This window comes from Megalops cyprinoides, chromosome 13, assembly GCF_013368585.1.
Source record: "Megalops cyprinoides isolate fMegCyp1 chromosome 13, fMegCyp1.pri, whole genome shotgun sequence".
Taxonomy (NCBI): Eukaryota; Metazoa; Chordata; class Actinopteri; order Elopiformes; family Megalopidae; genus Megalops; species Megalops cyprinoides.
The window spans coordinates 20,639,608-20,649,597 of record NC_050595.1 but is presented as its reverse complement, the minus strand read 5'-3'; positions in this window follow the sequence as shown (position 1 = coordinate 20,649,597).

Below are 9,990 nucleotides of genomic sequence, written 5' to 3'. Positions count from 1 at the left end.
AAATAAATGGCATTGTTATTGTCAAATCAAAACCATTTGTAATCAGATTTTTTCACATTGTTCAAAATTGTTAGCTCAACCAGACAAGGGAGTAATTTAAAAGGCTCAGTTGTTAAAGGTCAAGCAAATGTTGTCATATGATTTAAAACAAAAGCTAAGTAGTTACATTACCATTTTCTTAAAGGAGTAAAGTAGCATTTAAATTTGCCATTACTTTTGAGACCAATAGTATGTGCTGTTTTTAGTGGATTGTTTTTGTGGACATTTTTGTTTTTTTGTTTTTTTGTTATTTGTATGAGGCCACAAGCTAACTTTGGCTGTAGGATGATTAAGTAATAATGCATAGCTTCATGTTACCAAATCCCAAATTCCCTTAAAACCTTCAGACCACTGTAATTGTACAGGATTCCTTTCTAAGACTTACTTTTGGGGAAAAAGTGAGTAATTTGAGTCAATCAGAATTAATGTGGACATACTGCCTGTATGTGCACTGAAGATAAAGGTGAAGTTGGAGATAAAAGGTGAAGATTAGGGCATGGTGAAATGCACGATTTTACAGGTACACACACATACACACACTCACACATAAAGTGCTTTGATACCACAGAACATGCTCTGCTTTCAGTTGACTGTTTCAAACTGGCAGTGAGTGGGTTGTTGCTCATATATCATGTTGTATCCTCCAATAAAAACAAATATAACTGAGGTGTTTCATTCTTTTATCAAGCCCGGTTGATTTTTGATTAAAAAAAAGATCATATTTCACATTTCAGCGGATTTGTGCTTCGATTTTCAATCTCTCACCCTGTGAAAGTGTGCGATTGGTTGTAAAATCAGCGGCCAGCGGTTTGGCCATTCCATGTGAACCACAGCAACATCCCTGCTTCATTGCCCGAGTGCAGTGTTTCAGAGGAGTCTGCCCACAGGAGCGTGACACAGGGAGCACCATTCTTTTTCCTGTGCCTCTCCACAGCGCAGACTGAGAAGGGGTTAATAGCTGGCCAGGCTGAGTGATGTTTCTACAGCTGTAGTATCCAGTCAGAGGGGAAAAAAGCCGAATAAAATCAGAAAAAAGCGGCGCATTATCATTTCACAGGCCAGAAACAGAAGGGGACATATGCCCGGCACCAGCCTTTAGTTTCGGACTCAAAAATATTAATCAAAAAGCCTGCTCTCCCATGAGCTTGCAGCCATATGCCGCCGGAAAATGTCACCAGTGAAAGACATATTAATTCACCAGTTTGAAAATTCCATTTGATATTCATGCCTTCCAAGTATTCTGACCCAGATTCACTGCTGTGGCGTTAGATCCTACCCAGTGCTGGATACCAGACAGCTGTTACCATGTTCTGTGTGTGTGTGTGCATGTGTGTGTGTGTGTGTGTATGTGTGTGTGTGTGCGTGTGTGTGTGTGTGTGTGTGTGTGTGTGCGCGTGTGTGCAAAATACAATGTGCCAACAATAAAGGACAAAGAAGAAAGAAACATTTATTAATAGCTACCACATTTGTACAGAGACAAGATGCTAGTGGCTGGACAAACTAAGGAAAGCATATGGGACCTCATTATGCAAATACAATGCATGTAGACATAGGAGAGCTATTGGATAAAGTGCAGGTCTCACATTGGACAGTAACAGAAGTGAAAAACTGAAAATCTCTGGTCTTTAATTTATTTATTTGTTCTGTGGAACCCCAAATCCAGAGTTACAGAGACAGCATTTTTAGGAAAATGCTATTGGGCTATTTTTGGGGCAACCTGGGCAGACCATCTATCTCCTGAGCACTGTGTATCTCACCTGGGAGTGATTAAATTAAATTAAATGATGATGCATTACAATTCCAAACACATTCCTTGCAAACATAAAAAGATCAGGTGCAGACTGTACCGCAGAGTGGGGTTTAATTAGATAAGTTTATTCTATGGATTTCAGACAAAATTGGCAACACCCAAATAAATCCATGCTCCCAGCAGCAAGAACCTTCCGGAAAACTCGCTGAATCAAAGCAGAGTGTCCTTCAGGCAGCTGAGGCTTAGGGCTGGCTCCAGTGTGATGACTTCATCACAGGGAAAAGAAACCCCTGTTTATTTCATCCCATCATTCCTTTCTTATTTGTGCGTTCCATAAAAACTCTCCAAGTTCAGTTCCAGAGGCATCCTTCTCTCATTCCTGCCCATGCATGAGGTTCTTGTTCGGCCATCAGAGGCCTCATTGAGAGACGCAAGGGCCACCGGCCTCGAGAGGCCAAAGGGTTCCAACAATCGGCTTCATTAATCCGCCATTTCCGTGACCCGGCCATGAGCTGGTGTCATGTGAACCTGCCTTTCAGAAAGCCTGGCAGATTGACGGCGCTCTGACCTAGCGCCCAGTCTAAGTCGGCGAGAGCCCAAATCCGAGTCCAGCCAGACAAAAACATCTCTTTCTGCTCACCATGTTAAAACACAGCCTCACCCCGTGAACCCCGCACCGCAGCACCGGAAGATTCTTATCGGCATTTTGTGAGCCGTCACATGACACCCGTGCCGCTGGTCCCTCTACCTGCTGCGGCTGGGGCTTTGTGTGGAGGGTCGTCTATTTTCCTCAATACCTTTCATTAGTGCCGGTTTCCGATGTGAAGGGGTTGAACAGATACATAAAAGGGGGATTAACTGGTATTGCCAAGCCATTACATCACTTTAGACATCGGGACTTTGAAAACGAGACCTCATCGCAACCTGCCAAGAAGAGTCCAAACATTCAGGAAAGTCATAGAGCAGAGGGCAAGGTACATTTAGCTCCCTCAGATGTTTGTTGATGGATACATGAATTTGCTATTTATACCACTGTGGTAAACTGTCAAAAATATGCCTGAGCCAAATGATGTTGCTCTCTGATAGGGGATCCATACCCCAGCCAAAGATTATTTATTTATTTATGAAGGTGTGTAAAACACTAACTGGAGTCAATGAAGAGTGCCTTAAGTTCTATCTTCCATGGGAGAATGGCACTGTAAGTGAAAAATCATGGTGCTATAACATCATAATGGGTTTGTGTCATGTAATTCATTACCCATTTTACCTGAACAATTTCTGTGAACTGTGCTGTGCTATTGTACTTGCCATAGATTAATCTGATTGACAAGTTGGTCATCACTAGCTCAAAACCAAACTACTGGTTCCACACAAGTAGCTCAAGGCTAAGGAATATTTATCAATTTCTGATACTCAACATCAAGGTCCAATTAATGTTCACACCGGCAGATTTTCAATCCTATATCCTGATATCCTGGAAAATACAAATTGTGGGAACTAAATGGCATATTCACTGCATTGCTGGTTACTGTATATGCATGTAATAATTATTTTTAAATGTATCACTTATATTTCCTTACTCGTTCAGCTAGCAGCTGGTGGCTGTGAATGTGCAATTTTGATGTTATATGCTTTTGCAGATGCTGAATAAGATGGTACAATACCTGTGGAGGTTGTAATTCTCAAGCAGAGCAATTAAGCTTTGAGTGTGGTTGTGGAGCGATGTGCAGAATTATGTTTTATTAAGTACAGACCTATAGTAAGTTATTGCTCATGGGACACACTACACATGACCAGCAAAATCAAACTGTCATCTTCATTATGTTACATAGTTTATTAGCTAGGCAGCCATCCTTATCCATAGTAGCATAGCTCCCTACTTTAACTTTTCCCTTTATGTGGCACAATATTTTACTGAAGCAATTCAGGTTAAGCACCATGCTCCAGGGTGCTATAGCAGTGACCCTCCTGAGAATCAAAGATGCAGCAATGAGGTTAAAAGCCTAGTGTGTGAACCAATACCCTGTATTTCCCTGCAATAGCATTGCCTTGGTGTTCATCATTTTACTCAAGATGACAGCACTACTATTATACAAATGAGATAAAACCAACTTTGATGCTGTAAAGTGTAGATGCTTTGTTTTAATCTGGTAAAAATGGATGGTAGTGAAATCCTCAGAGGTGGAGACAATAATTGCTACATGAGGTATTCCCTCTGACATCCTGTCTTGTAACCAAAGTCACAGTTGGAACCCCCAGCGGACCTTAGATTGTGTCTTCTGGGGAATCTAGCAAAGTGAGAACTGGATGGTGGACGTGCCCGTGACTAACCCCAAACCTCCAGGCCCAAATATCACTAAAACATGCCGTGGATCACAGATCTCCGAGTACAGCCGTTCCCTTAGGATTTTACACTCCACCAATCACCCCAAATCAGAGGTACACCAGGTGCATGACCTCAGGGGCTGGCGCAATCTCCAGCAAGGTAAAATAAGTATTCTCGCTTTAGAAGAAAAAAAGAAAAGGTTGCCATTTTCAGTCATTGGAGGAACACTATCTGATTTCAGGCCCTGTCTGAAACCTTTGGCCCATTAATGCAACCTGTGTGGTCTACTGCCCCCAAATGTCTCTCTGCAAAGTTCTAAAAAAAAGCTCTGGATCACGGCATGTCCTCAAAAGATGACACCAAAATATGGCTCTTGGGTTTGAGAGTACTTGGAGTTCAGCTGCGTTTTCTCAAGCACCACTGCCAGTGACCTTCACCTCCAAATGTAGTATCCCCTATCAGGGTATCAGCTGTTTAGTAAATGTGGTTTGCTATAGGAATAATTTAACATTTTAAGATTTTATTTGTTTAAAATATACTTGTCATACAAATGTCTTGCAAATGAAGTAACCCTGTGTTTCCATACATAAAAATGTAGCTTGTAAAACCAAACTTTTCTGTTTACATGAACTTTGTCATTGATAGCAAAGGACAAATGTTGGCAGAATCTGGGCCTTTGTCTAAACGCTGCCCTTAGTCAGCACGTTAAGGTTTTCCTTGTGTGTAATGTACAGTAAAACTGAGGTGTGAAAAGTGCATGCCGTGTCACAGAGGGGAAGTTTCTTCGCATCCCATCAAAACAGCGGATCTCAGCAAAGACACCCCCCCGGACAACAATATGAAGTGCTCGATTGTTCTCTGCACGATCGTGTTAAATAGATCCAGGATGTGTTGTGTTCTTTTTATTGTTGTTGTTGTTGTGTTTTTCCTGTCTGGAACAATGGGGTCCCGGGACATGGTCCCATAACGGCACACATCTCCCCCGCACACCTCCACCGCCCCGCTCCCGCGTGGGCTATCTGGCCGTCCGCATCTGGCCCCGGCCCACATCCACCCCATTGTCCCGGCGAGGTCTGCACGCGCCGAGCGCCGGCCTAGCCCAAACGGACTCATCCCGCTGTCTGGCAGTCAGCCAACATCCTCAAAGGCCAAGTCCCAGGTCGCGACCTGGCAGATCAATAAAACAGTTATGTCTTCAATGAGGCTGAACTTGCCTGATCTCGGGCACATTTCACTTAGGGTTTTGTTACCATTTTGTACCTGTTTATTTGTACTATGTTTTATGAAATTTTATATATATACAGAGACAACACCAGTGGTCACAATTCCAGAAAGTCAAAAGAAAAATAAAGACAAAGGAAATTTCAACTTGAGTGTGACCTTTGCCAGTTTGTTTTTTAAACTTTTGGATATCTGTGTGGACTTAAACTTTCCATACATTTTTGGACATTTTTGGCCAGTGTACGCTTTGAACTTAATGTAGAGACTTTAATTTCTTATTAAATTATTGCTAATTTAAAGTTAAATGTCAGGTTTATTCCACCAGAGAAGAATGTTTCTCAATTTATCTTGCTCCTGATAAGCTACAGTGTTGGTTTGGCATATAATTGGATAGAGGCCTCATATAATGCCAGTGCAGGAATATAGCTGTCATGATTGTGTACACTTGTGTCTTTCGTACGTCGTTGCGCATATGTACAAGTTATGGCCCCATATCCGCAACCTATTTCCTCTGACAGACAGGGTGAGGACAGGACGAGTGCGTGTGTTTGTCACTATCCCCACTCCCCGGCAGGAAGCCGGGGTGGCCCACGTCGTCCGGCCGCACCTCCCTCGGCCGAGGAAGCATTCCCGCGTGTCGGCTCTTTGTGGCCCGCTAATCGAGCTTTCCTGTCAGCCGGCAGCACGGCCACAGAGCGAGGGTGGGAGGGTGGGGGGGGGGGGGGGGGGGCGGGACTCCGGCATGCTCGAGGGGAAGTTCTGGGATCAGGAGATAACGGGCCCTGCTCCCACATCTGACACACCGTAGCTGCACTGTCTCTCCCTGTCCACACGTTCCTGGCAGGAGCCTGGGTGCTCACATGACCCACTCAGCAGCCTGCCCACCCCAACCAGAGACGGCTCACGCAGACCAAATACCCTTCCTGCCATCTCCCTGCCACACTGTAATCTCCAATTTCACTCAGTCCTCTGTTTAAATGTAACTCTATGATACACTATTCTGTCACATATTATGTAACATTATTTTTGTGTGTGCGTGTGTGTGTGTATGTGTGTGTGTGTGTGTGTGTGTGTATGTGTGTGTGTGTGCATGGAGGGCTGCGTTGGGTACAAAAGGATGTAGAACTTAACATTGTTGCATCTAACTGCATACTCTGCCAGCGGATAATGAGGAATGTGTGCCGACTCTGCAAAGGCTTAGGCAGCTGAATGAGCAGGCCCTCTGAGCCCGATCCGTGGTTCCAACTTTTGTCACTTGTGGCATTAGCATTAGCGTTAGCGTGGCACGATCTGCGTCATGACATTTCACTAAGCATCCTTCACTTTTCACAGCCCCCCAACCCCCAACAGAATGACATCTCCATGTCTGCCCAGAAGTGCCTTGGCAGTAATTAGAACAGACTGATATCCCTCCCTCCTGAATCGCGCTGTTCCACTGCAGTCTGTCCGACGCGAGGCACCACTGTCCTGCTCGAATCTAATCGGATTTTGCTGCTCACTGTGAAAACGGCCTCCACGGACCGCCTTCTTCATATTCAAAGTCTTTCAGAGAAGAATCTCTGTGGACGGTTCCTTTTATCTGTTTAAATATTAAGGTTATTCAAGCGTTCCTGGATTTGTCAGTGGGGATTGTTCCCAGAAGCGTTAACTTCTCAGAATAATGCAGTCGAGTACAGTACAGTACAGTGCATTACCAAGAATGATACTAAAGCATCTCAATTTAGACAAGAGGCATTTGTTTCCTGTGTGTGTTCATGTGTGTGTATGTGTATATCTATTAATATCTATTTATATTTTCATGGGTTTTTTCATGCTGTCTTAAATATATAAAAACACTCTCAAAAACACTTTCAATGTTTCTTTGCTTTTTCAGTTTTGCATACGTCAAGGGCTAATTAAAGCAGTGAAGGAGTTCTGGCGAAGGGCATCATTGACTCCTGCCCATGCCTTGGTCCCATCCTCCTTTATTTTTATCTCACTAGAACTTTATGGGTGATGCAAGAGAAGAGACTAGCTTCAAGAATGGCGCCTGCCTTTGATGATATTGGTTGATAAAATAGTAAATATCATGTTCAGCCCACTGCTTTTGGAGAGGGCCCTCCAGGGTGTAACAAATTTCCTCTGTAAAACGCTTAGGACACAGACACGAGAACTAACTATATTCTACTCCCCTTTGAATACGCTCGTTCAGGCTGAGCCATTTCTCAGCCGCCTGAAGTCATTATGTCTCTCCTTTTCAAGGTACACCTCTGTAAATGTCAGACAGGAATACATTTTATTTGAACAGATAGCGCCGCTGCAAATGGGTGAGAAGAAAAAAAAAAGAAAAAAGGAAAAAGGAAAAAAAAGAGGTTCTTTTTTCCTCTGTGTGTTTTCGACTAATATGATTTGTTGAACAAATTGTGCCATTAATCTGTTTCTGTTTGACAGAGTGAGTGAGAGGAGGAAATAAGCGGCCAGCGAGTGGAGAGGCCGTCAGACAGAGACCTGACTCATAGCCCCCCTTTCTCCCTCTTTTTCGGGTAAACATTTATTACTTCAGGGGTGCCGGGGCGAGCTGGAGGAAGTGTCCTCGCAGAGCCGTAAATGTCAGCTTCCCTTCGACACCTTGGTGACAAATGAAGCCCCGGTCCGGTGACCCGCAGCATCCTTAGGCCCCCTTTTTTGGTGGCCACTGGGAACAGGGGCAGGCTGGGAGCTTGACTCCAGACCACCGCACCGTACTGGATTGTGGTAGTGGCCAACCGTGATTGTAGCCATGCAGATGGTTGTTGCAAAAAGTCGTGTGTATGTGTGTTTTTGTGTTTCTGTGATATACAGACAAATAGCCAGCCAGTCAAACAAACAGATAGATAGATAGATAGATAGATAGATAGATAGAAAGGTAAATAGATAGATAGATCGCTAGATAGATAGATAGATAGATAGATACAGAGAGAGAGAGTTGCCCTGAACAAGGATGTCTAACAACAACAATAATAACAACAATAACAACAATAATAATTATTATTATTATTATTATTATTATTATTATTATTGTTGTTGTTATTGTTATTATTATTATTATTATGCCAGTATGTTTTTCATCTGTAAACTGAAGAAGACAGTATGAGTTATATGACTTTTTTAATGTTATGAATGTCTCACCTGCCAACATCTGTCCCACTACAGAGAGTCTCACATCACCTAATAATATCTTCTTGTTTGTTTATTTCAATGTCAAGTAGAGGTGGGATGGCTCAGCCCTAGCTCTCTGGTGATTGATAGCCTCGGAGTGGATTAATTATAGCATAATTACTGAGTGAATTCACTTTTTTGTGGGTGTCACTGGGAGCAAGGGAAGACTGAAACAATGAGAAGAATTGGGGAAAAAAAGGTGTTTTGATGGTTTCTCCTCAGCTCTCTGAGTTTTGAAATGTGTCCGTGCAATGCGGCATAGGACAGGTTCTGACCCGAACAGCCAACACGAACCATCACTGGGAGTGGACGCACGCTGGCAACTGTCTTTCTGAGCAATTAATCATAGGCACAGAGGAATGTCTTCCCTCCAGATGGGGCAGCTGTCCAAAACCCAAGAAAAATAAGCAGGCTAATTAATTCTTCTCAGCACAGGGCAATTAGATAAATGGCCAGAAAAATAAACGATGTCACCTTTGGCCGGGCATTAGACTTCCAATACTTTAATGCATCTGAACAGCATTTTAGTGAAGAGACGTATTTGATGGCATCAACTACAGGGGAAATTAAAGTGGGAGAGACAGGGAGAGACCCCCAGTAAAGGTTAATGAATGATTAGAGTGGAGGTACAGTGGGATCAAGCCTTATAATAATTTCCACTGTTTCTGCTTTCAAAACAATGTATGGTTATGATTGCTGTGGTCAGGAAATCAGGAGCTTCGGCAGGGTGGAGGTTTACAATGACTGCTGAAGGATACTGTCAGTGTAAAATGTATGTGTTTTTTTTTGTTTCCATGTCCATTTGTCTCCATGTGTTATGTCAAAAGAAAGAGGATCAACAGTAGTACTGTGCTACCTTGGTTAATGTGTGAGCTGTTAAGATGCATATAAAAATTCATCAAATAACTGAGCCTAGAGAAGGCTATGACATCTTCACACACAAACTGTTAAATTGTTGTTTTACTCAAGGAATGAAGAGCAATCACTCTCATTCCAGTTTGTCCCATTGTTTGGGAAATATGTAGCATTCCTGTGTTGTTTTGTATAACCTTTAAAAACCTTTTAAAAACTAAAAGTAAAACCTTTTCCCTTATTAAACTTTACCATTAAACGCAGTTGGCAGGGCCTTGTAAAATGTCCTCCAAACTACCCCCTCAAATAACAAATAATAATCTCCTTTTTTAAATTCTGGAAGAACTGCTTTGATTATTTTGTTAATAATGTGTTGCAAGGGGTAGACTTAATAGAGAAAAAAGAGAAAATATGTGGGTGCTATTTTTATTTTATTACTTTTTTCTGAATAATTAAAGTAATTCTCCATGAACCTTCAGCAAAAACTTAAGGCGACAAAGAGAGGCTCTGTGGATAGCAGAGAAAAAAGAGAAAATATGTGGGAGTTATTTTTATTTTATTACTTTTTTTCTGAACAATTAAAATAATTCTCCATGAACCTTCAGCAAAAACTTAAGGTGACAAA